This window comes from Cryptotermes secundus, unplaced genomic scaffold (genome assembly GCF_002891405.2).
Source record: "Cryptotermes secundus unplaced genomic scaffold, Csec_1.0 scaffold245, whole genome shotgun sequence".
Classification (NCBI taxonomy): Eukaryota; Metazoa; Arthropoda; class Insecta; order Blattodea; family Kalotermitidae; genus Cryptotermes; species Cryptotermes secundus.
In genome coordinates, this window is record NW_019736398.1 from 1797866 (window position 1) to 1823435 (window position 25570).

The 25570-nt window shown below is 42.0% G+C and overlaps 1 protein-coding gene across 1 annotated transcript in view; it reads right to left on the minus strand.

Annotated features, from left to right (window-relative positions):
- Positions 1-17023, minus strand: part of LOC111869823 — a 621461-nt gene extending 604438 nt beyond the window's left edge. Inside the window, exon 1 of the mRNA XM_033753563.1 lies at positions 16848-17023. The gene's annotated coding sequence lies outside the window, so the exon portion shown is untranslated. The remainder of the gene's footprint in view (positions 1-16847) is intronic.
- Positions 17024-25570: the final 8547 nt, after the last annotated feature.

A 25570-nucleotide genomic window follows, 5' to 3' on the forward strand; every position in this document is an offset into this window, starting at 1 on the left:
AATGCTACCATGTACGCTTGTGGAGTCGGATACGATGGAAACATTATATTGATTAGTGACTAAGTACAGGCGATGATACAGCTAAGGTATTACATGCTGGCTTATCACAGCGGAGTCCCAGGTTCAATCACGGTAAATTTCATGTGGGATTCATGAAGTGGCACTTAGATAAGTATTTCTCCGAGGCTCTTTGATTTTACCTCTGCCTAAGCATCATTCCACCGCGGCTCCACATCCGTTATTGCCTCCTGAGGTGTGCCACAGCGTGAGCAGGCAGCACATCTTCACATCTGCCCGTCTTTACGTCAGAAGGCTTCCTCTCTTATCGGACAGTTGCCTGATTACAGAGTAAGGTGACCACGAGTTGGCCAGAAGAGACCAAGGAAAACCACAGAACACTTGTCAAGAGAGGCAGTATCTCGGCTGAGATTCGAAACCGATATATCCAATGTAGAAGTCTGAATTGTTACAGCTATACTATCTTGCCAGGTTAAACGTATTGCGTGGTGGTCAAGTGGCTAGCATTCCTAGCACGTATCCCGAAGCTCCTGAGTTCGAATATTGGCATGAAAACCGAAAACGGCACTTATAATAGGCCAATACCTCAGCCTACTTACATTCGAACTCTTCATTCAACTCAACATTCTATAACATAGCTAAATTGTCCAGAACAAGGAACAGCCCTTTGGATCCTAGCCATTTTTCCAATTTCTTAATCCCATATGCAGTCGATAAGACACCTTGGACGGGGGATAAGCCCGTCGCAAGGCCGCTACCTACACACAGAAGAACACAAATACAGAATAAACGCATACAGACATATATGTGTTGGGTGGGATTCGAAGCCATGATCCCCGTGTTCCAGCAGGCAAAGACAGTTCATGCCTTAGGTAGGCCGCACACCGGCATGCGTCAAGACATGTAACAGTCAAGACACGATGTCTGCGTCATGATTCAGACCGGTGTGCGGCGGTTTTCATAATCTCATTCGTTTCAACTGTGCTCCTTTCTTTGCGTCATGTCGCAGATATCGTGTCTTGACTGTTACATGTTTTGACGCATGCCGGTGTGCGACCTACCTTAGACCGCGCGGCCACTGTGATCGACACAAATGATATATAGTAATATATAACCAAAGAATGTGAGGAAGGAAGGACGACCGGAGGAAAACATAAATAAAGAGAATGTAAGAAACTCATAATAAAGGAAAACAAATCATACAAACCATGACACGAACTGGAGAAGGGAAACACTTCACCCCTCCTAGGCGAGGCCCACGCAAAGTCTCCATACTTTGCACTTCCATTAACGGGATAAAGTACTTTCATTTCACTGGTTGTCTCTGGCCATTCATTTCCGTATTTAAACAGCAATTATCAGGACTACAGAACTGCCATTTTTTTGGCTACTGGAAGGTACGGTAATATCACCATTCAGAGCCATAAATATTAATTCACCACGTTAGTTATCCTCGACATAAGAAGCTTCAGTCTCGAGTCAAAATGGTGCATGGCAACTACAATAAAATCTACTGTAGCGGCTCAGATATATTTTTCGCATTTTCTCAGCATCACTAAACGATGTATCTGTAGTTCCGATTCCAGGCAAACGTGCAGGTTCCGACCTGATTCACAGACACAATAAGGTAACGAGAAACCTCGTAAACAAATAACTTAGAAAGTCCCAGACTCACTACGCCATACACAGTTCAATCAAATGCTGTTAAGCTTAAAATACATGCATAAAACAGACTTCATGGAGCAGGTCTTTTTGAGAAGGCGATTAACATTCAGACTTTTATGGAAACCGCAGGCTCATTAGCGTCTACAACAGCAAGGCCACTGGATCGAACCCTGAGCCAGTTGATACCTCAATCATTTCACTGCAGTCTTCTTCGAAACGTCACTCACTGGGTCAAGACATTCCCTCTTGTATTGAACCGCGAAGTGTACTACAATAATCCGCTGTCAATGAACCCTATCCTGACACAATACAATCAAATTCAGTAAGATTCATTTTGTTATTATCCAACCGATGCCTAGGTCTCCCTTAGGACATCCATTACCGTATGTGTGTTACATAAAGGCAAAGCTGTCCCTTTGCTTAATTAATTAAGCATTACGCCATGAAGACATATGGGGGAGTGGAGATATAGCTCCATCATTCTCGACCTTGTCACCAGACAGAAGTAAGTTGTCAGCTTCACGCCCCAGCTGCGTCACCACCGGAAAATGAGTTCTCGGTACCCTTTGAATAGGACGCTAGGTGGGCCCCAGAGCCGGTCTGGAAGCTGTGGAGAAAAGAAATATCTGTTGCACTTCCCAAGAACCAAACCCAGACCGCCCAGCCCGTAGTCCGTAGCTGTCCATATCATAATGCTATTGTCCTGAATGCTCTGAAGAGCATGAAAGGCTTAAACTACTCTGTAAAAAGACACTGGTGTGGCTGGGAAACTTTGCGCATAGCAATGGAGTTCCTCGAGATGGATTTCATTACAATATCTGGCAGTCTTACGTGCGCTGGGAGATAATGCAGTGTGGCTGGTGGGTGTTCTTGCGGTTTCGCTGTCTCGACGGGCGGCTATATGAAAGGAACAAGTCACGACCCAATTTTTCCATTATTCACACTTCACCTTTATTTCTGTTAAGTTTGCGTCCCATAATATAGACATGATGGTTTAATACGGGTTGTGAACCAGGAAGAGGCGGCGATGGTAGTTCGTCCCGAAATTCGCTTAGAATCGGAGGAGGGGGAACTCTTTAGTTATGTTGCTGACTCTGGTATTCGATTCAGGAAACATTCCGATAACAGTCAGATACGCTCTCGTAGAGTGAACGCCACGGTGGAAAGGATATTTTTACCGAATCTTGTTCGGGGGATAACCAAACGTTACCGGCCTGGCTGATCCTACACGATCTTCCCCAGTCGTAGAAGCCAATGTGAGCATAGGGCAGGCATCCACAAGTTTCATACAAATCTAGGTGTCGCCTAAAACAAAAGACGCCGCAATAACAGACAAAATACCTCAGCTGAGAAATTTGTTCGTTTTAACCCTTCGGTGGCATGGCTATGAATATTCAAATGGTGTGGTGGGGCTGAGCAACGTAATTGCAGTGTTTTTCTGATTATTCGCCCGAAAGTTAAGTACATCAAACAGTTAGCCTTAGGTGATGCTAATTTATAAAAATTAATTTCACCATAATGACTTCAGAAATCTAATTATTAGGATTTTTCACCTTACACCGTTTTCCCGCAGCATTCTTCATATACATGTACGATAGGTTATGAATGGTAAAGTTGTTCATGTACTTAACTAATTAAGTACTATGCCATGAGGGCGTATGGGAGAGTGGATGTATAGATCCGCATTTGTTGACCTCGGCAGTACCTGGAGGTGACTTCATGACCATGCCGCTTTACCCCCGGGGAAAGAACCCTCAATACCCATTGGATAGGAGGCTGGGTGGGCACCAGAACTAACGACGTGGAGAAGAGAAAATACTTCAACCTATCGGAACTCGAACTCCGACCCCTCCGTCGTCCAGCCCTTAGCCAGTCGCTATACCAACTGCGCTATCCCGTAAAATACGTTATAAGAAAAAGTAAAACTATCCCTGTACCCAGCCGTGAAGGCCCATGGGGTTGTGAGACGTGGATACAAAAATACTGAACATTTCTGACAACTAAATAAGCTTGCTATTCTTTTCCTCTGGGACATCCAAAACAGTGACTCTGCTTATGAGTTTCCCCTGGGAGATTTACAGTCATTCTGTCGGACGCAACAGAACTGCTCTTCACTTTCAGTGCAATTTTCCTCGGAAGATTAGACGCCTGCCTTGCATTGTTCAAGGGTCAGATCTTTGACTCTCCTTGCCAGTAATTTTCGCATTGCTGTTTTTATTGGGAATTTCGTAGGAATTCATGCCTGCAACATTCGTTATTGCAAACATTACAAGGCGAACTTCTGATATTTTCTTAAACATTGTAACACTCAGAAAACTTCACAGAACTGTTTACATTTCATTTTCATTTGTTCTTCACTATACAACCACGAAAAACACACAAATACCCTCTGTGCAGAGTTTTGTTATGTTAAGGCTACTGGGATATATAGATGATGACCGAGCTTTAAAAGCAAATTGGGACGTGTTTAGACGGAAACAACAGTTTTAGTTTTACTCATATTCTGAAAAGAAAAAAAAAGTAAAAATACTGCCTAACTTTGTAAACGTTGACATATATCTATACAGTTTAACTTCATAAATGTCAACAATATATCGGTAGATTGCCTTAGAACACATTTTTGTTTCTGAAATTTACAAAAATTCTAAATTTCGACTGTACATAAAAATATAAAACAATTTCAGCCGTACCCGGTGTAACACTCGCCGTTCTAGGTGATTTTAACGATTACTCATTACATATCATTGCACTTCATGTACATATTTATATGTTCAGTTTCATTTGATGCATTCGTATAAATGACTCAGCAAACAGGTTAACTTGTAGCATTTCGTCCAGTTGTTTCATTATTTCGACTATACACGGTGTTTGTTTGATTGGTTTTCAGGCTGCTTTTGCTTTTACTTCAGCAGAATAAAAAAAACAAAGCTGTTCATATCCTACCTGTTTGGACATAGCGGCGAGAACAAATGGTAAACCTTGTCGTGTATCGGCAAAAAAAAAAAATATGAAGAATACGTGTATCTAGATCGCGCCTTAATCTCCGCACTGAAATATTTCCACCTGGCCAAGAGCGAAACATACCTAAGAATGTTACATATACAGATAAGAGAAAAACTTACCATTTGACTTGTCCGTATAAGCAACGTGACCTGTGTTGATGGGATGTCAGAGGCCCGAATGATTTGCTTACACTCTTACTAACAAACTAACCTCAACTGAAACGCACACTTAACCACTAACACAATCTTTGGACATTAATGAGAAGCTACAGCAACGATCAGAAATTTTTTGCACGACACCTATCAGTAATCAGAGGGGTTTATCAGATCACACACACAGCAGAAGGGTTAACTCTGTATGTTATATAATATTGAATGGAAGGATTATTGGGGTTGGAATGAATGTGGGATAAGGAAAAGCATATTTTATCGTATCATCTCCAGTCTCGAGGCGAAGATTCGAACATGGGACCTTCCGAATATGACATTTTAAGAGGCGTTAACAGATGGATAGGGAGCAGTGGCGAATGCAGGATTAGGCAGAGCAAAACCGAAGAAAAGAGGGGAGGGGGGGAACTTGTTCAGGTGACATCTCATCCCCGTGAGCCTGACATGAAGTCGACCACAACTGATCCCGGACCTCCGCTGTTATACGAGTTAGTCAATGTCTAGTTACCTTAGCTCAGACATGGCCTTTAGGTAGGTATTATTCATGGCAAGCTTCCCATCGTATTGGACGTCATCAAATCTAATTGACAGCATTTGAAAGAATATAATAAAATAGCTCAAGGATCAGTTCATTTATTATCCATGGTATTGGCTTCATTCTAACGTTGACTGCGGCTTGGACGACCGGCGTTTGGCTTTCAGCAGGTGCAGGGTTTTTCTTAGCATCACCGTATCTACATCGTCTATGGTGCTTACCCAGTCACCTATCCAACGGCTATTGTGTGCGCTTTCCTTACGGTGAAGCTGGCCTCTCATCTCTACACCCTATCCTTAAACAGATAAATCCAGCCCACACCTTCATGCCTTGCTTTTACGAATCCTTTTAATATTAGCGTTCCATGTGCGTGACAGTCTCCCGAGGGGCGATTTTTCCTGCCAAAATTTTGTAAGCACATTTGTTTAGCAATAGGGAAGTTCAATAACATCGGACGGGAAAGGAAGGAAGTAAAGGTAGGAAAGGGAGAGATGATGGGAAGAACAGAGGTGAAGAACTGATTTAACTTGAAGGAGATGTTGGGAAGAAGGGAGATAGGAATGATGACAGGATGGACCAAACAGCGAACGTGAAAGCAATAAAGGAGATAAAGTTATGAAAAAGGTAATGGAAGAAAAATGATTTTCCCCGTCATGTTTGACGGATCATTTGCAAATAATTATAGGAGAAGGAAATTCTAAGTGCCATGATTAAAATAATAGGCGTCATAGCGCACGGAATTTGTGTGGCTCCGGCACAGATATGACAGGTGTTCAAGATAAAAAAAAATTCTTATCCCACTCATGTCACGTCTGTCCCGCCTCGCAGGCTACGCATACGGTGGCCAGATCTCCCCTCTGCAAGAACTTAGTCCTTGTAGCATTCAACATGAACTCAAGCCAGTCAGAAAGAGAACACTTTCTTATCGACCTTCAATCTTTGAAACATTGAAACAAGACGAATATCTTCATAGACCTTTAATATGTATAATTTATTTACCCAAATTGGTTACGTAATCAGTCACATACACCATCTACGTTTATTTATTGTATATTTAATGACACGGTCAGTAAATCAGACTACATAGAGTCCAATGGTCGGATAATGATTAATGAATGTCAAAGCATGTGAAAGGAAGTAGTCTTGGGCTATACCGGCATTTGTTTGAACTGAAGAGAACCATGAAGACCATCCATCAGGAAATTCTGAGTTCACGATGATACTTACTTACTCATGGAGCTGAGCCATTCTTGAGGAGCCGCCAATTCTGCAGCTACTCAAGAATTTCCCAGCATTTTATGGAACCCGAAGGTTCATTACTGTGTTCACAAGAGCCCTCCACTGGCCGTATCCTGAGCCACATCAATCCAATCCATAACATCCCATCCTCTCTAAGATTCATTTTAATACTGTTCACCCACCTAAGCCTTGGTCTTCCCTGTAATTTCTTTCTTTCTGGTTTTCCCATCAATATCCTATATGCATTCCTCCTCTTCCCCTTTCGTCCTACATGCCCTGCCCACCTCATCCTCCTTGACTTGATCATTCTAATTATACTTGAAGAAGAGTACAAGTTATGAAGCTCCTCATTATGCAGTGTGTTCACGATTATATTCCAACGAAATGAAAATCAGGAGCGTTGCTACTTCAGGCAACTTGTCTGGTACACCGTCTCCAAAAGCAGTCGTTGGAAAGCGTAAACACGTTTGGAGACTGCGAAGACTCACAATTATAATACTCCTGAGGCGAACTGAGAGCAACCCGGGAGGTTTGTGCTGGACGTATGAGCTCCTGGAAGGAAGTTAAGGAAATAATATAAACGGCGTTACAACAATTCGTTCTGTTTGGTAAAAGACAAACAAGATGTGATTGGCAGTAACGGAAAAGCGAAGTTTTTATTGTTCAATGTGCTTTATGAGCAGCAGCAAAGACAACATACTCACGTATGTAGCAGCCTACTTCTAAAACCGGCCTAGACAAAACACGCCGTCGTATATAAGCTGAGGTATTATAACTAGTTCCTCCCACACAGTAGTTTGTGTTTATGTCAACTACCCAATGATGATTAAACCAAGCCCAGTCAACAGGTTCACCATCAAAGTGATGAACCGCAACCTATAGTCCGCAAGAGAACTATACCGACCGAGCAACCGCAGCTTGTCGGCGAAGTTACTGCCAACTTCAGCGGATAGAGGGTGTCGCGTGGTCAGTGCAACGAATCCCCACCGCCATTAATCTCGGGTTTCTAGACCGGAGCCGCTATTTCCTTGAAATAGCTCCTCAATTATCCTCACGAGGCTGAGCGGACCCCGTTCCAGACCCACTACTTCTCAGAAAATCTGGTAGCGCCGGGAATCGAATCCGGGACCTCTGGATCTGTAGCCAGGAACTCACTAGACCACAAAGGCGGTCCCATCAAAGTGATAACCATTCTAAGTGCAGTGAGAATGCAAGGGCTCCGTAACGAAGTTTAGTAATAATGTTCAAGTAACCTGCTCAAGACAGTACAATTTAATATAAAGCAGTTACTTGTGTGTGATGTTTTATAATACGGAAATGAAATATCTTCACGAAGCGTGAAAAGAAATATCTAGGAGTCAAGTCGGCGGGATGGAAACTCAGCGGAAAACACTGCGAAAAGCAGCTCATTCAGAAGAGAGAATTATTTATAACCTGCTTCAGTTCTGCGATGAGGAAAAGAAACACAGAGGACTTATTATTCCGCTAGAAAGAGCAATCTGAATGGAAGTTATGGCGGCTGAAAAAGTGAACGGCGATTAAAAACATATTCAAGACTTCTTAAAACCATGGGGTGAGGGGGGGCGTGAGAAACTAACGCTCCCAGAAAGACTGCTGCGTGAGAAAATAAATTAATTGGATCATTTCGATAAATGTCTTGTAGAAAATGTTTAGAATATTATGCAGTAAACAAATTCCAACTTTGCACAAAATTTTCCTTTTCGTAAAAATAAAATTGGGTTTCAGGAGGAATTTTTTTTGGACAATAGTTGAAGGGCTAGAGTTCAGTTTAAACAATGTAAAAACAGAAGATATCTTTTAATTGAAACATAAGGGAAAACACAGAGAACGGAACTAAGAAGTGTGTCATATACAAATATTTATTTTTTGTATTCTCTTGTGTTACAAAGTCTTAATTACACATATGCACCCTTCCTACGCCACACATTATGCTTCATCTACCATGTTTTAACCTATTCTACCAATTTAAGAAAACAGTAAAATTCATATTTTATAACTTAACATAAGAATTTATTATACTTGTCACTGTAGAAATGGATCCACTTAATTCTGCAATGAAGTATTTTATTTATTTATTTATTTACAAACTACCCGATACTGTGTAAGATTTGAGGTTTTCACGGCGGGGACTATGAAGAAAGTAGTCTTCTGAGATGTGGCACCGTGTAGATGTGGTGTTAACTGACGTTTCGGAGGAACGTATCGCCATTGACTGAACAGGATGTTTCACTCTCTCCGCAGTTGTTGACCACAGCCGTCAACAGTTCATTTCAACAAAATATGAGCGTTCCACCGTCCAGGGGCACTTATATCTTGGTATAAATAATAGACATTACAACGCTGCCATGGTATGGTAAGTTGTTCCTGCGATTAAGCGCGATATTGTGAAGACATATGTGAGAGTCAAAGCGAAGCTCCACGCAGTCACAACTTTGGCGCTATGTGCCGATCAGCTTCAGACACAGGTCGCTTTAACAGAGAAGAAAGAGCGCCAATACAAATTACATATGAAGCTGAGTAGGCCCCACATTCTCGGGTCTATAGACACATCCCTGCCCCTCTCTGGGAACCTAATCCCGGTCGTCCAACTCGTAGCCAGCTAGGAAATGATCCAACAGTGTGCAATGATGCGTTCCGCTTAGTAAGAAGTTACTCCTGCAAGGCTGCCAAAGATAATAAATACACTCTGAATGAAATGAAAGGTGTACTCTTGAGAAATCTTATTATTACAGCGATCTAAAGTGCATGGACCCCATCTAGGGTCAAATCAGGTCAAACAATCAGCAGAGGTACCTGTAAGCGAGAGGTTACGTAAGTCCTATCTAAATATTAGTTAAGTGCCTGCTCTTTTGTACTGAAATAATAAAAAGTGCTTATTACTTACATCACGTATCTGTAATCAACTCTCGTAACTATGTGCATACTGGCCTAGTCTTTTGTGTGCACCTCTCACAAACTTCATAAACAATGAAGAAAGCAGTCTTCTGGGATTTGGCACCGTGTATATGTGGTGTTAACCGACGTTTCGGAGGAACGTATCGCCTCCATCTTCAGGGTAGAAGAAAAAATATAAGAAATATGAAAGCGACAAGACCGTGAGAACCGGTAAAAGCAGACTCACGGTCTCTTCGCTTGCAGATTTCTTATATTTTTTCTTCTACCCTGAAGATGGAGGCGATACGTTCCTCCGAAACGTCGGTTAACACCACATATACACGGTGCCAAATCCCAGAAGACTGCTTTCTTCATAGTCACCACAGTCTGCTTTTACCGGTTCTCACGGTCTCTTCGCTTGCAGATTTCTTATATTTTTTCTTCTACCCTGAAGATGGAGGCGATACGTTCCTCCGAAACGTCGGTTAACACCACATATACACGGTGCCAAATCCCAGAAGATTGCTTTCTTCATAGTCACCGCCGTGAAAGCCTCAAATCTTTCATAAACAATGTAAATGTTAGACGAAGCTTTCATGGAGATTGAAACTGACAGAATTTCTTAGGCTGTGTCTGAAGCATCTCTGAGGGTACGTCATCATCACAAAGTTTCAACATAAATGGGAACCTAAATCGCCATACGGCACAGCTCCTTCTTCCGTGAGGTTGCCTACTAGAGACGTGACATCACACGTCTTTATATTAATTATAGCAGTGTGCCACAAGGTAATTACGGCTTGTAAGTGTAAATATATAATTATATGCATCCTACACTGCAGGTCTCCTTAAAAAGGTACCTGCACTTAATTAATTAAGCAATACGTCATGAAATATACAATGGGAACTGGAGGTATAGCTCCACCATTCTTGACCTGGGCACTAGAAGGAAGTGAGTGGTCAGCTTCCAGGAGAGAGACCCTGGCACCCATTGGATAGGAGGCTGGGTGGTCCCCACAGCCGGTCTGGACGCTGTGGAGCAGAGAAAAATCTCCTGCCCTGCCGGGAATAGAACCCCGACCTTCAGCCCGTAACCCGTCGCTGTACCGACTGAGTTATCCCGACTCTCGTTTTAGGTCTCCTAAGCGGCATCCGTAGTCTAGAGGTAACGTTCCCACCTATGACTCGTAGTACGCGGGTTCAAACCCGGCGGAGGTCGTGGAATTTTTAAGGGCGGAAAAATTCAGGGAACAAGTCCTCCGGGAGGGACTTTAAGCCGTGAGTCCCGTGTCGTAGATTTACGGCACGTAAAAGAACCTCATGTCTCAAGGAGACCTCTGAGCAAAATTAGGCAACACTTTCCCGCCCAAGTAGTTTTCAATGCCTCTGGTAGATTGGGGAAATATCAGGTACCGACGGCCGACGGGTATGGGGACAGTAGAAATTAAAGGGGGATGCACAATGGACCAATAACTGGTCTAAGTGCATGGGGAAACCCACCCCCTCTAATAATAAATAATAATAGGTCTCCTAGCAACTACTGTGCAGAGAGGACAGAAATATTTATATTATAGGGAATACGGAGAATCCAAATCAGATGTGCAACTCGTTTCCGTGCCAAGCACCACAGTCGGAACACTTATGTGCGAACGATTAAGAAGGGAGTGTGGGTAGCGATGAAAACGATCTTATTCTGGATTAGGATACTCCACCGGTACTCATGTACAAAAACTAAGAAGAAACAAGAATTCACTAAGAAATATAGCATAGAAATTCAATATAACGACCTTCGGACAACACTGTGCAAATGAGCAGTAAAAAAACTCAAGCTGACATTGGATAAAGGTAACGTCAGGCATTCACTTTCAGAATTAGGTGGAAGAAGTTTCCCCGATGTACCTCCGTTCCTTCCTAGACAATCAGAAAAGAAATCAATTTCATCTCAACAGGCCCCTTCATAAAATCTAAAAAATAACTACAACTTCAACCATAGATTTATGCATACAGAGTTTCAATTAGCACTTTTATGACGTTTCAGAAATATAAGAACCATCACAGCTCATGCCAGCTGCTCTTACTACCTGTATATTCACCCCCCCCCCCAAAAAAAGGTATTTTCATGGGAGTATTAAGAGCATTTGCCGATCATAGCGGCCACGCCGTCTAAGGCATGAACTGTCTTCGTCCACTCGAACACTAGGATCGTGGGTTCGAATCCCATTTGAGACATGGATGTCTGTGTGCGTTTATTCCGTGTTTGTGCTCTCCTATGTGTGCCTTGCGACGGGCTGATTCCCGGCTCAAGGAGTCATACCAACTATGTAGAAGATCAAGAAACTGAAAAGCGGCCAAGGTCCAGCAAAGGGATGTAGCGCCATTAGATAGATTAAGATCACTTGCTGCTGATCTGGTGCAAATTATGGTTCATAATCATAACAATACGGCTATTATAACTTAACTGTGTTTGTAATATCTCCTTGTCATCAGCGGTCCAGTTATCAGCATCGTACAAAGATATTTTCGCCCGATCGGCATACTGTTGAGGAGTAGGATATTATGGGTTGTAATGCCATGTAGTTCGGTAGAAGTCATCCGACGTTTCGGAGCAAAGAATCGCCTCCATATCTGGGATCGAAAAGTAAACCAAGCAGGCGTCCAAACGTCAGGGATTCTACAGAACGACAATGGCGTTACAGTCCAAATTATCGTACTCTCATATGCTCATATCAGAAAGAAATCTCAAATTCAACTGTCTCGTTATTATTTTGCGTTTTCATACACAAAATAGTGCATACAGCTTATGTGACTATCAACGCTCTGTCAACACACAAAGACGCAAGGTCGACAGACTGAATGATGTTCCCCTTCAACCAAACTTACAAGCTAGAATGGCTGTCATGTTAGTACTACTGATGATGGGAAGTTAAAACGTGCCAACATCGTATTTTTCTAGGTTTTGCCATGGTATAGTCTAGCAGGAGACTACCAGACAACACGGTGTCATAACTCAGAAGACCATAATATTAATCATCAAAGCCGGACTTCACATCTTTTAAAATGTAACAAGACTGTAAGGTATTCAATGCCATGATGTTCATACGGAGGTTAAAGACGATGGGTGGGGGATTAAAGTTTCGAACAGTAAGACTCAAATTAATCATCAGACAGGCAACAAGAATAGAAAACTTAGTACCACCGGTAACTCAGTATTTCGTTTCCGTGGTAACCTCCTGCCTATGTACGCGTTACTATGGAAACACCTCCAGTTCTGCAGTAACTAATGTGTCTAGCCAAGTGTTTCCATGGACGTGCATGCGTACTAGTCCCATGATAAGCCGTTGTCGCGGGAACGTGCTTTCTTAGTGCTTGTTGCCTAGGAAATCAACTTTGATCTCACTCAACTGTACCGGCTTTTAGGTGGAACGCCACAATATGAATGATAAACAGGCAAAACATAAATAATTAAAAAAGGCCAATAACCCTTATGGCGCAGATAACAGGAAAAATTAACCTATACAGATATATCAGAGTATGAAGCTGTCATTAGAATATACAGAAAATCTGGCTGGAAACGAAATAGGCCAAAACATGAAAACTGACAAAACCGAAGTAAATTTGTGGACACTGCAGATTTATATCAAAGTAGCATAGCCAATTACAAGCAATGGTTTCAAGAGAAAGGACTGTCTTCTTTCACTTAATCACTGAAATAACTCCATTTTACAAGGCTTTCTTTGGAGAACTTTCCTCAACTGGTCGAGGATTAAGTCCCTTCTTTTAATTAAATAGAAGTTCCATTACTGAGGTCACAAATGTTCACCATTAAATTCTGAAATGAGAGCGTATAATCTAGTCCTTTTCATTCTGTATCTTGAAGATCCATTTTAATATTATTCTCCCATATAAGCCCATGTCTCCAATGTGGACTCTCCTTATTAAAATTTACAACTTTTATTTCTTGAAACAGTATTCGACATGCTGAGTATGTAACAAACTACAAAGGAAAATAATTCTCTTCAGTGTTCCTGTGTCTCGATTCGCTTGGCGATAATAAACTTTATCTGCAATAAATGAACACCAAATTCAAAGCGACACCTAAAATGGGAAAGACAATTCACATACCATGTGTTCTCAAAACGGGTACACTTTTCACTTTTGATAACTGTAGACTGCATTTTAATGTTTTAGTTTCAGCTTCATCCTCGTGTATTTCTTTTTCCACCATTTCTTTTCTTTTCTTCTTTTACTTCCTCGAGGTGGGGTGACACTGAGTCCACTTGGGACGTCGGCCATTAATTGACCTATTGTACCTGCCCTGTATGATAGCTGATGAATGTGGAGCAGTCTGTGGAATGAGAATTGGCAGGGGAAACCGAAGTATTAGGAGAAAACATGCCTCAGTGCCACTTTGTCCACTACAAATCCCACACGACCCAACTTGGGTTCGAACGCAGGCCACCAGCGACTAACCGCCTGAGCTATGACACGGCCTGTCTTATTTCTTAGTATCGTTCCAAGACATTTGGACTTAAATTTTAAAATTCTTTGTTCTTTTAAGTTTTTAGATAAACGAAATAAATTACACAAAGATTAAAATGACAAACAGAAACAGATGTCACAGCAGGTAATCGTTTCCATCTTTTTCGTATGCTTCGTGTTCATGAGTCGGCGTGTCATTAACCTGGGACCAGCTACCTCACGGCACCTTCTCTCAACTTGCAACCGTCCACTCGACACACCTTAACGTAATGTAATCACCCCCTCTTGTTGGTCAGTACACGCACCTTACGGAACCCAAGTTTGCGTCAGTCTGGGCTTCGCATTCTGTCGTCCAGCTTTCGCAATCATTCTGAACATCTGAACAGTACTTTCTCTGGGACAGAAAGCAGTGTAGTGCTTTCGAAGTCAAACGACGTTTCTCCGAAACGTCTATTTATTTTCAATGGATTATATGGCGTTGTATCCCATAAGATAGTACTCTTCATAACCGCTGCTCTGGGAAACTCAAATCCTACATTCTGAACATTTAGTTGAAATGGGGTATTGACTTAAAACGAACAACATATAAGATACAAACTCCGTGGCCTGTAGTCCACAAGCGAACTATACCGACCGAGCGACCGCCGCTTCTCGGCAGAGTTAGTGTCAACTTTTGCGGATAGAGGGTGTCACGTGATCAGCGCAAGGGATCCCCACGGCCGTTAATCTAGGCTTTCTACGCCGGAATAAGATACAAATGGTACTGAGGAAAATAGAAGAAAATACATATACAACTTTGATGTTTTGTAGGATCCTAGAGGTGCCCTTAGTTCTTGAATGGGATTTCAAATAGCTGATGACCCAAAACTTTACAAGTGAAAATTATACATCGTGACATTCTGTTTTACGTTACATTCCAAATATTTATATGTTGGTCTGTCTTTTGGAGAAAACATACACGTACATGTTCGATAAGAGATATGTTATGGCAATAAAAACCAAGATTAAACTGCGTCAGTAGCGTTGAGTGTGAATTTCAAATATAAACTTCCTTGCTAAAGTGTTACCGTTTCTTTGTGTCCCACAACCATTATTTCCCGTCATGCACAGACCGAGGTTAATTTCCTTATATTCTGTGGTCTAGGTGGCTTCGAGGGACGATTTCATTAGTGTTACTTTCCTGAATGTTTAGAGACAACGTAGATGCTACATATCATATCTCAAATACTTTGAATGTGAGTCGTAGCCATTCCTAATGTAAAGCTGTAGCAAAAGTCATTGAGCTGAGCGCTTCTTGAGAAGCCGTCAGTCACTCAGCTATTCAAGAACCTCCCAGGATTTCATGGAACCCGAAGGTTCATTACCGTGTTCATATGAGCCCTCCACTGGTCCCTATCCTGAGCCAATAAATCCAGTCCATACCATCCCATTCTAAGATCCATTTTAATATTATCCACCCACCTATGTCTTGGTCTTCCTAGCGACTTCTTTCCTTCTGGTTTTGCCACCAGTATCCTATATTCATTCCTCTTAGCACCCATTCGCGCTACATGCCATGCCCATCTCATCCTCCGTGAGTTCATCATTCTAATTATACTTGGAGAAGAGTACACGTTAAGAAACTCCTCATTATACAGTCTTCTCCAGCCTCCGGTTACTTCATCTTTCTCCGTCCAAATATTCTCCTCAGAGCACTGTTCAGGTGAAGATGTGTTTGTGTTTAATTATGCACCACGTGATGGAACAACATGAGGAAATGGAGGTATAACTCCATGCATCAAACTCGGTAGTAGATGGAGGTAAGCGGTAAGGCTTACATCTCCAACACTTTACGCCCTGTCACAGAACCAGTCTGAACTGAAGGAAAAGAGAAACATCCTTCCCCTTCCGGAAATCGTATCCTGGCTATCCAGCCCGCAGCAAGTCACTATTCTGACTGAGCCCAGTTTCTGCGTAGATAAACCCTCTCTATTTATTTCACGATTGCTGAAATATCATATATCTGTCCATTGTCCTACAGCATTTCGTTCAACCTTGGCCTCTTTTTCAGTTTCTTAATCCTATACACAGTGGGTGAAGCCGGGATAGCGTAGTCGGTATAACGACTGGCAAAGGGGTGGATAACCGAGGGATCGGAGTTCGAGCCGCGGCAGGGCCAAATTTTTTCTCTTCTCCACGTCTTCCAGACCGGCTCTGGGGTCCACCCAATCCCTTATCCGATGGATAAGGGAGGCTCTTTCCCCTGGGGCAAAGCGGCCTGGGCGTGAAACTTACCACTCACCTCCAGCTAGTGACGAGGTAAAGAAAATGTGGACCTAGACATTCACTCCGACATACGTCCTTATGGCGTAGAACTTAATTAGTTAAGCCCAGGGCCTTCACCTTTTATACATAGTAGGCAGGGCTCCTTGGACGGGGGATCAGCACGTCGCAAGGTTGTTACATGCACAAAGGACAGCACAAACTCAGAATAAACACACAGATATCCATGCATCGAGTGGGATTCGAAGCCACGACCTCGGTGTTTGAGCGGGCGAAGACAGTCCATGCCTTAGACCGCGCGGCCACTGTGATGAACTTGCTGAAATATATACCCTACCTAAAACTGATCCATATTAGAATAATCCTATTGCAAAGTTTGACTTCCGTGTAATAATCAACAGGAAGTACAGGCTTATTTCATCTTTAAATTTCTCAGACTGCGTGATGGGAAGAAACGGGAAGAATACGCCCAACGTTATATATGATAAACTTCATTTCAGAAAAGAAATGGAGTTTAAAGGGTTAAAATCATGTTTATGAACTCCGGTGACACAAATGTCCCATTTTCTAGTCTGCTTCAATCTTACCTGTGTATACGCTGCTAGCTTAGGAAGGCGACCTGCACGTTGCGGTATTTCGGCGTAGATCCGAGTGACTGAAACCGCCGTGAGATAACAGAACCACGAAGAAGCGAATCAGGGAGGGAAGGAGTGAAACCACAGCGTTTCCGGTTTCTTACCATCAAGATTCAAGCTTAATCTCTTCCTTAAATTCACGAAGCTGTGCTTTGTATATAGAATTCATGCGAAACTGATTCTTAGTAATAAGACAGAACGGAATGCACCTGTAGAAAGGAACAAGGGCGCATGACATTTGTGTCGCTTATATGAAATTAAGCCGGTCACGGTAGCCGAGCGGTCTAAGGCATGTACTGTCTTCGATCGCTTGGAAACCGGGATCGTGGGCTCGAATCCCACTCAGGGCATGAATGTTTAGTTTGTGTGTGTGTGTTTTTCTGAGTTTATGTACAGGTAGAGGCCTTGCGACGAGCTGATCACCCGCCCAAGGGGTCCTACCGAATGTGTAAGATCTAGAAAAACCGAAGTGAACGGAGAAGTTCATGGAGGTAGGCCTAGGCCCACTGGGGCTGTAGTGCCAAGGAAAAAAAAAAAGATTGTTTTGATTTTGAAAGAAGTAATTATTTGTTGAAACGAGCTCAAGGCAGCAGGGGGGAAAGTGGGGTAAGCGTGCGATGCCAAGGGAATTTATAAAAACAAAACGCATACACTGGAACTACTGAAGTACGTAAGTTCCATTAGTGAACTAACATGTGCAAGATCCTACTGACTTCACTTTGCACGAAATATTTAATGGAACATTACATTGTCACCAATTTATCCCACACTGTCAGTTAACTGATGAATCCTGTTGGGGTCAGTTGATGACACAGCAATAATTACATTTACACATTCGCATTTCGTGCCACCAATATTTCCTACTGCAGCCTTGAAACAAATCTTCACAAATCTTCATACATCTCGTTAAAAATAGAGCCTGTTGGCTGGCGTCCTTCTGTACTGCAGCTTTCTCCTCTCATCCCGCTACCATAAACTGGCGAATTTGTCATTTTTGCCCCCCCCCCCAATATCTAGTCCCATGTACGAGGTTGGGCACATTAACATGCCCAGCACTTCAACTGGGTAAATGCAATAGAAATACTTTTTTTAAGAATGTTTATTTAATTTCATGAAAATTTTGTCAATATTTCTTAAGCAACCAAAAAAAAAATATATAATCGTGAGTAACAAGTACAGCAGGCCGCGCTATAGCTCAAGAGGTTAATCGCTGGCTTCCCACCGTGGCGGGCCGGGCTCGATCCCCGGTCTGGTCAAGTGGGATTTATGGTGGACAAAGTTGCGCTGGGGGAAGTTTTCTCCTAGTGCTTCGGTTTCCCCTGCCAATCTTCATTCCACCAATTGCTCAACAATCACCTTCACCTATTATCTGGGGCTGGTACAATAGGCCAGAAGTGACCGCAGTACAAGGGACTTAGTCTCACCCCACTAGTAATAAAAAAAAACAAGTACAGCAATTACTTATCTCGATTGTAGCCTCTAAATATAGCGAAAGTGGCGCGAACTGTCTGTAAGTGTTGTTACACATTTTGTCTCGTAAATAAAGTCTTTCAACTGCAATCTCGAATCGCTATCATTCGAAATAATGTTAATTCATCAACCTGCGCATTTCGCTCACAGTTGCCCACAGTATTCAGAACTGCTTTGCTCACTGTGGTTCTAAACACTTATACTTGGAGATGCCGAATATGGCCGACAGTAAGAATGACGTCATACTGGAAATGCATAACGTCAGAAATAACGAAGAGCTGTCATACATCGACAATAGTATTCAACATAATAATGAAAATGAAGATTGCCAGGAAGCAATTGTTGAGCAAATTACAGAGACACATCAGAAGATCAGAAAACCAATGAGGACGACACGACCGAGCGACTAAACAGGATGCTAATGAATTCATTGCTAGACTACAACTTCATTTCATGCAGGAAGGCAATGAAGGCGGTCCTATATCTGCACTAGAAACCTGCGCAGATTTTGCTCATTTGCAGATAATCAAGAGAACACGGCAGGGCACACTCGATCAATTCCTCCGTCACTAACTGTCAAGAAGCATATGCCTGTTGGATACGTAAATGAACCAAATTCTTTTCTGTGATTTGTACTAATTGTTTCAACTCATCTAAACTCGGTATTTTCTTTACTCAGTAAACGGAAAGCTTACGGTTTGTCTTATGTACCTACTGTATAGCTTTTTAAACCTTTTACATGCAACTTCGTACATTTGAAGCAAAGTACTCTAGTCCTGATATGTCCTAATTAACCGGAATCCAATTAATACAATGCCTACCATCTAGTGGCACTTTAAAAACATGCACTTTTCTGCTGCAAATTTCAAGATAGAATAAGATAACCCTTTATATTTTTATGCAATATGAACAAGAAGATTCTGTCAATAACACTTGGGGACGTCATTTATACGACTAATAATAAGTTATAGCCAGTATCCGTTACGATCTGCGGTAAATGCCACCAAATTAAGCAAAGGAGAACACAGGACGCTGTACGAAGCCTGGCAACGCATAATTCATACGTCATGGAAAAAGGGCTTGGTCAGTGAGACCCTTCACCGTAACAGAATGGAGAGACGGTATCATAACAAACGAAATGCACACCGCCCTATAGTCATTAAAGCATGAATGGATCTCAATGCTCTGATCGCCATTCACAAGCGCCTGGAATACTTTCGACGTCAGACTCCGCGAAAGGCAGATCTTAATAAGATAAAACAGCGTCTGAAAATATCTGTATGGCCTGAAATGAAATGCGTTCATAAAAGTGATAACTGGATATTTAATGTTTGAAGGCACACCTCGTGGTGAAAGATATGACAGGGTAAAAATCACTTCCCCTTTCGTCGTCACCGAGAAAGTAAATGTTGCGGTAACATAAACTTGCATTCAAAAGATACCCTGTTAGAGTCTCGACCGGGTAACCAGCGATCATGGCGGAGATTTTCCTTGATTATCTCCTGTCTCTCGAGTTTTGCCTAGCTTACTTAACAGTTTCACTGTCGAGACCATATGGTGTTCGATAGTATGATATTAGATGAACGATGAACTATAAGGGATTTGGAAGGAAATTACCGTGGACTAATCGAGGTGCTGTTCGGAGACTGTCAGGAGCAACTGAAGAAAACTACGAAACCCCTCAGGCAGGATAGCCGATGTCTTGAATACAAGATTAGAGCGTTATCTCTACATCAACCTGATCAGCGCCAGTTTCTAGAGGCGGATGGAAGGACAGCGCCTTGAAATATAAGTATGCCACGATGGTCTGTTTCGAAATCACGTATTAACCGTTCTTTACAATTTTCTCATCATGTGATGATATACAGGCTTACAGTTCAAACCTACCAACCACTACAGCATAAGAAGTTCTATCAAAACACCAAACTGAACCAGCATTTGGAAGCCACTGTTAAAACAAACTTTAAAAGCGAACTGCAACTAAATATCATTCCAGAAGCAGTTCGTTATTTTTACAGTACTTTATGTGCAGTTAACGTATTTGTGTCTTATATTCTTAGTATGTCTTTTAATGAATCTTGGGAAAACACAAATAAGCTCAAATAGAAAAGCGAGTAGCCAGCAGCTACTTCATTATTTGCTAAGCAGTCTACACGTAGCTGCAGACAATACAAATTGAACAGACGTTTCATAGTGTCAGATCAGATTAAATTCAGTTTTGAGTCTTGTTACCTTCCTAATCAAGAATGAGCTGAGTGAGGCAAAGCGGCAAGCGCGAAAGCCATGACAAAAACACAGGCCTACGAAACTGTACCCAGAATATCTCAAGGCAAGTGACCACTTGTTCAGACAGGCGAATAATATTAAAATGTAAGGGTGCGGACTGGATTCGTCTAGGAAGGGTATAGTGGCAGGCTGCTATGAATGCATTATCGAATTTCGGCATTTCCTGACTCACCACATTTAGGAAGCTCGCCGTATTTACGTACATTACAAACTCTTGATGCAAGATAATTTTATGTAACACTTTATAAGGGATTTTGCGTCAACGCTTTATGAGAAAAAATGCGTTTGATACATTAGGAAATATGGTAGGCTTACATGTAATATCTCTGAATATCACACGCGTACACGGTGTGTCCAGGATCTGTTAGGACTCATTTTTTTAAATTTTGCTCTGCAATGCCATCTGTCGGCAAGTTGTGGCGTTAAGATTCTTGAAGTTTAAGCTGTGGTTTTTTATAATTTCAAAGCGCAAGCATCGCTGCATCATGTGTAACAGCACTGTTCTGACGCTCGTCGGAAAATGGCGGTTGAACAGAGAGCCAACATCAAATTTTGTTTAGAGTTAGGCAAAACAGCCGAAGAAGCGTACGAAATGATGAATAGTGTGAACGGTAGTGATTGTTTGAGTCGCTTGAACATTTTTCGATGGTATGCTGTATTTCGTGACGGCAGGGAGAACACCGAAGACGCTCCACGTGCATCAAAGCCGAGAACAAGTCGCACCAAAGAAAATGTGAAAAAAGTGACCCAAATCCTTGCATCAGACAGATGTGTTTCTGCAAGACTCATCGAGGAGCTTTTTAGAATACAAAAAAAAGTACTGTGCAAAAAATTTTGACCAAGGATTTAGGCAAACGGAAGGTCTGTGCGCGGTTTGTAAAGCTCGCGCTGCCAGACAATGAAAAACATGCCGGAGTGGAACACTTCAAAGACATGTTACGGTCGGCCCAAAGTGATACAAAATTTACAAAACCGATTGTTACTGGTGAAGAGGGATGGTGTTTTCAATATGAGCCTCTTACAAAGCGGCAGACAGCGTGGTTGAGCCCAAAGAAGCCGAAACCAAAGAAAGTGCGCATGCAAAAGAGTCGAGTAAAGACACTTCTAACCGTTTTCTTCGATTCTAAAGAAATCATTCACAATGAATTTCTGCCAGAAGGTCAAACAGTGAATTCTGATTATCTCCGAGTCCTCAATCGTTTGTGGCGAGAATTCTTCGAATTCGACCTGAATATCGAGGGCAAGTTTCCTGGTCGCTCCTCCACGACATGCCACACCCCACAAATTGAAGATCGTCCGCGAATTTTTTGCCAGAAAAAGGATCACAGTACCTTGATCATCCTCCGTATTCGCCAGATTTGGCTCCAGCAGATTTCTGGTTGTTCCCAAAAGTTAAGTTGGCGATGAAAGGAGAACGTCACGACACCATCCAGGACACCCAAAGGGAATCTACCGAAGTTTTAAATGCGATTCCACAAAAGGAGTACAGTGACTGTTTTCGAAAACTTTTCAATCAATTCCAGCTATGTACTGATTCAGGAGGAGACTATTTTGAATAAAAAGAGTGAAATTTTGAAAATAATTTGCGTCTTGTATTTTTAATGAACACAGTCCTAACAGAACCCGGACACACTGTGTAGATCTGCTATTACATTTATCATAATGCATATACTGTAAGCTATTTGAAACATTTTTGGGATATGGTATGAAAATGTAATTTAAACAGATAATTCAAGTACATATAAAGAATGCTGTCTCCTGGGATGTGATGTCGTGTAGATATTTTGTTAACTGACGTTTCGGAGGAAAGTATCGCCACCATCTTCAGGGTATAAGAAATCCGCGAGCTTTGAACCAGCGTGAGCGAGCAGGTGAGGCTCGCGGACTTCTTATACTCTAAAGATAGATATGATACGTTAATCCGAAACGTCTGTTAACACCACATCTACACGGCGTCACATCCCAGAAGACGGCATTCTTCACAGTCACCGCCGTGAAAACCTCAAATCTTACAAGTAAATATAATTGTTTCATTTCGAATAATATGGTTGAACCTTTATAAATCAGACCCCCTAGGAACGTCCAAACATTTCAAGTCGGAGAACTTAATCTCAGATACGATAATAAATATGACTGATTTGACTGACGGCTTTAAAGTCGATTGATTCGCAACTGAATGGAGGTACAGGCAATGTAAAGAGGTTCAACAAGGTTCTGAGCAAACGTGATGATCGTCTGTTTTATTTTGTTAATTCTGATATATGACACCTGTCAGCAGACGAGGTATGAATCTCTATTATCATTTCATGTCATTCGCTGCAAGCCTAAGATAGCGGAACACCAACCAGGCCACTTCCATTTAAATGAGTAAACAAGACAAACGTGTCATGTATGTACCTTCACACAATAAGATAGATTAACAGATACCAACACAATTTATATCAATTTGCGAATTCCTGACAGAGGGACATAAATCGAATAATGAATATCTGGCTTAATGGATAGAGCGCCTCTGGCGTGTATCCACGTGGTACACGGTTTTAATCTCGGCCGAAGAACTGGATCTGAGGCTCTTCCTGATATATCAATCTATGTCTGGGAACAAAGGGAAATTACTTTAAAATAGGCCACAAAGTAGTCCTCCAGAACAAACAAAACAAACTCCGTGGTTTGTAGTCCGCAAGACAACTTTTGCGGAGAGGGTGCCGCGTGGTCAGCGCAACGAATCCCTACGGCCGTTAATCTCGGTTTTCTAGACCGGAGCCGCAATTTTCTTGAAATAGCTTCTCAATTATCCTCGCGAGGCTGAGTTGCCCACGTTCCAGACCCACTACTTCTCAGAAAATCTGGTAGCTTCGGGAATCGAACCCGGGACCTCTGGATCTATAGGCAGGAACTCTGACCACAAGACAACAGAGGCGGTCTGTAGTCCTCCAGAACACTTCAAATTTCACCTTATATTTGCGATCTCATCTCACTGGGCGATACAGCGATGATAAATAACTTACAAATAAAGTTTCACAGAAAAGAGATTAAGACATAATTTTCGCCTAAAACAGCAAATATTATTCGTGAATTAAATCAACTCTTCTACATAAATCTGATAGTTGGTCTTCTTACCCCGCGGGAAACAACATGATGTTTTGAGAACAATGTTCTGATGATAATATCGTGCCCTAATAACGCTGTAATAACAGCGGGACAAAGGCAGCTGCATAATTAGGAGCTTCATCTGATATTGTTAGCGAGATTTAGCATAACATGTATGGGAAATGCAGCAATAACGTGAAACAAATGAGAAATGGAAACATGGTCTGGTCGGAACACCTGAAGACAAGAGACTACTTGCAAGAGACAGGCGTAGACATGAGGATAATATTGTTGCGTGCCGCCTAGGGCCGGAGTATTTGCAATCAGAACGTATCCACTGCTATACAACGGCTAGCAATTCCTAGGCAGCGAAGCCTAGGAAATCGTTGCCACGGAAATGAAAGTCTAACAGTGGAGTTTCCACCGTTACAAGCGAATTGTTTGAGGCAGACACACGTTCCCGCAGCAACGAATTGTTGAAGCAGCGTTTGTGTAGCAGCGGGCGAAATTAACCCTTCGACAAGGTGTTCCCTATTCAGTCCGAGTACAGAGATAACAGTTCGTATTTGGTAAGAGACCAGTAGCGTTCATATCCGACTAGAACAGAGACAAGGGACCAAGAACAGTTGAGCTCCGAGCGGAGCAGAAGACACTTCGCCGAGATTTACGGTGCAAGAGTGTATAACATTTAAGAAGAAACGTCCGAGGACCTTATAAATTGAGAATAACTGTAAGTGTGTGTGTACAAGTGAATGTCCAATAAATATTCGTTCAAATCCGAAACCCACAAAATTTCTTGTCGCGTTGCCTAGCAAACACGCGACAATATTAAAATTAATCTCAGACACGCGGAGCATGAATGAAATGGCTGAGTAATACATCTGCAGTTCCATAGAGAGCTTCTGTAAAAACAAAAATTAACCTCCCGGCTTTATAATAATAAGGAATTTTTTTGATTACCTGTCGGCATTCCAAGCGAAAACCTGTACTATACAACCAATTAAAATACATATTAACTTAAATGGACTAACCTGATTTCCATCGGAATGATGTTACTCGCTTTCTCCCACCACAACGTACAGAACAATGTAAATTCCTGTTATTTCTTTTTGTTCTAAACAACAACTGAGTCTCGAAGAGAGGAGTATCCGATCACAGCGCTGTTATATGACCGGGCAAAACATAATCTCATACCTCGACCTCAAACGCCTTCCCTAGTAGGCCCGGCTCTTACACAAAGGACGTGGTGAGCTGCAGAGTACTGAAATCCTTTCTGGTTTCAGGAACCTTAAGCCTGTTCAATATTATCGGTTGACTTAAGCGATCTATATAGTGTTCCGTCCTGCATCCAAACTTTCTCACTCTCATTCAAATCTCCTGAGTTACATTTTAATATTATCGAACAATGTATGTCTCTAACGCTTTCAAATAAAAAGGTTTTGAGTGTTTTCTTTCTCCTATGTGTGAGACACATCAGGAATCTGTCTTAAACTCCTTGATCTAACTGTACCCACAACATTATGGGAGACGTACAAAGGAGGAGTCGTTTTGCTAAGTGATGTACTTCCTTCTCCTGGTGGGTCACCTTCCTCAGACCTAAACTTTATTAAGTAGACGCTACGTTTTCAGATATTTAACAAGTTGTTTATAAATCGTTATTACGTTATTAGGTTAATTCTAATTTACGAATTCATTTCCAAAGAATTAGAAAATTCATACCAGTTTCCCTTTTTACAGTAGTGGGCCTTGATGAAATTAGAAAACAAGGATAACGTTTAGGATATCTGAATCCAAGAATGACGCTTCCGAATAAAAACTTGTATTCCTTC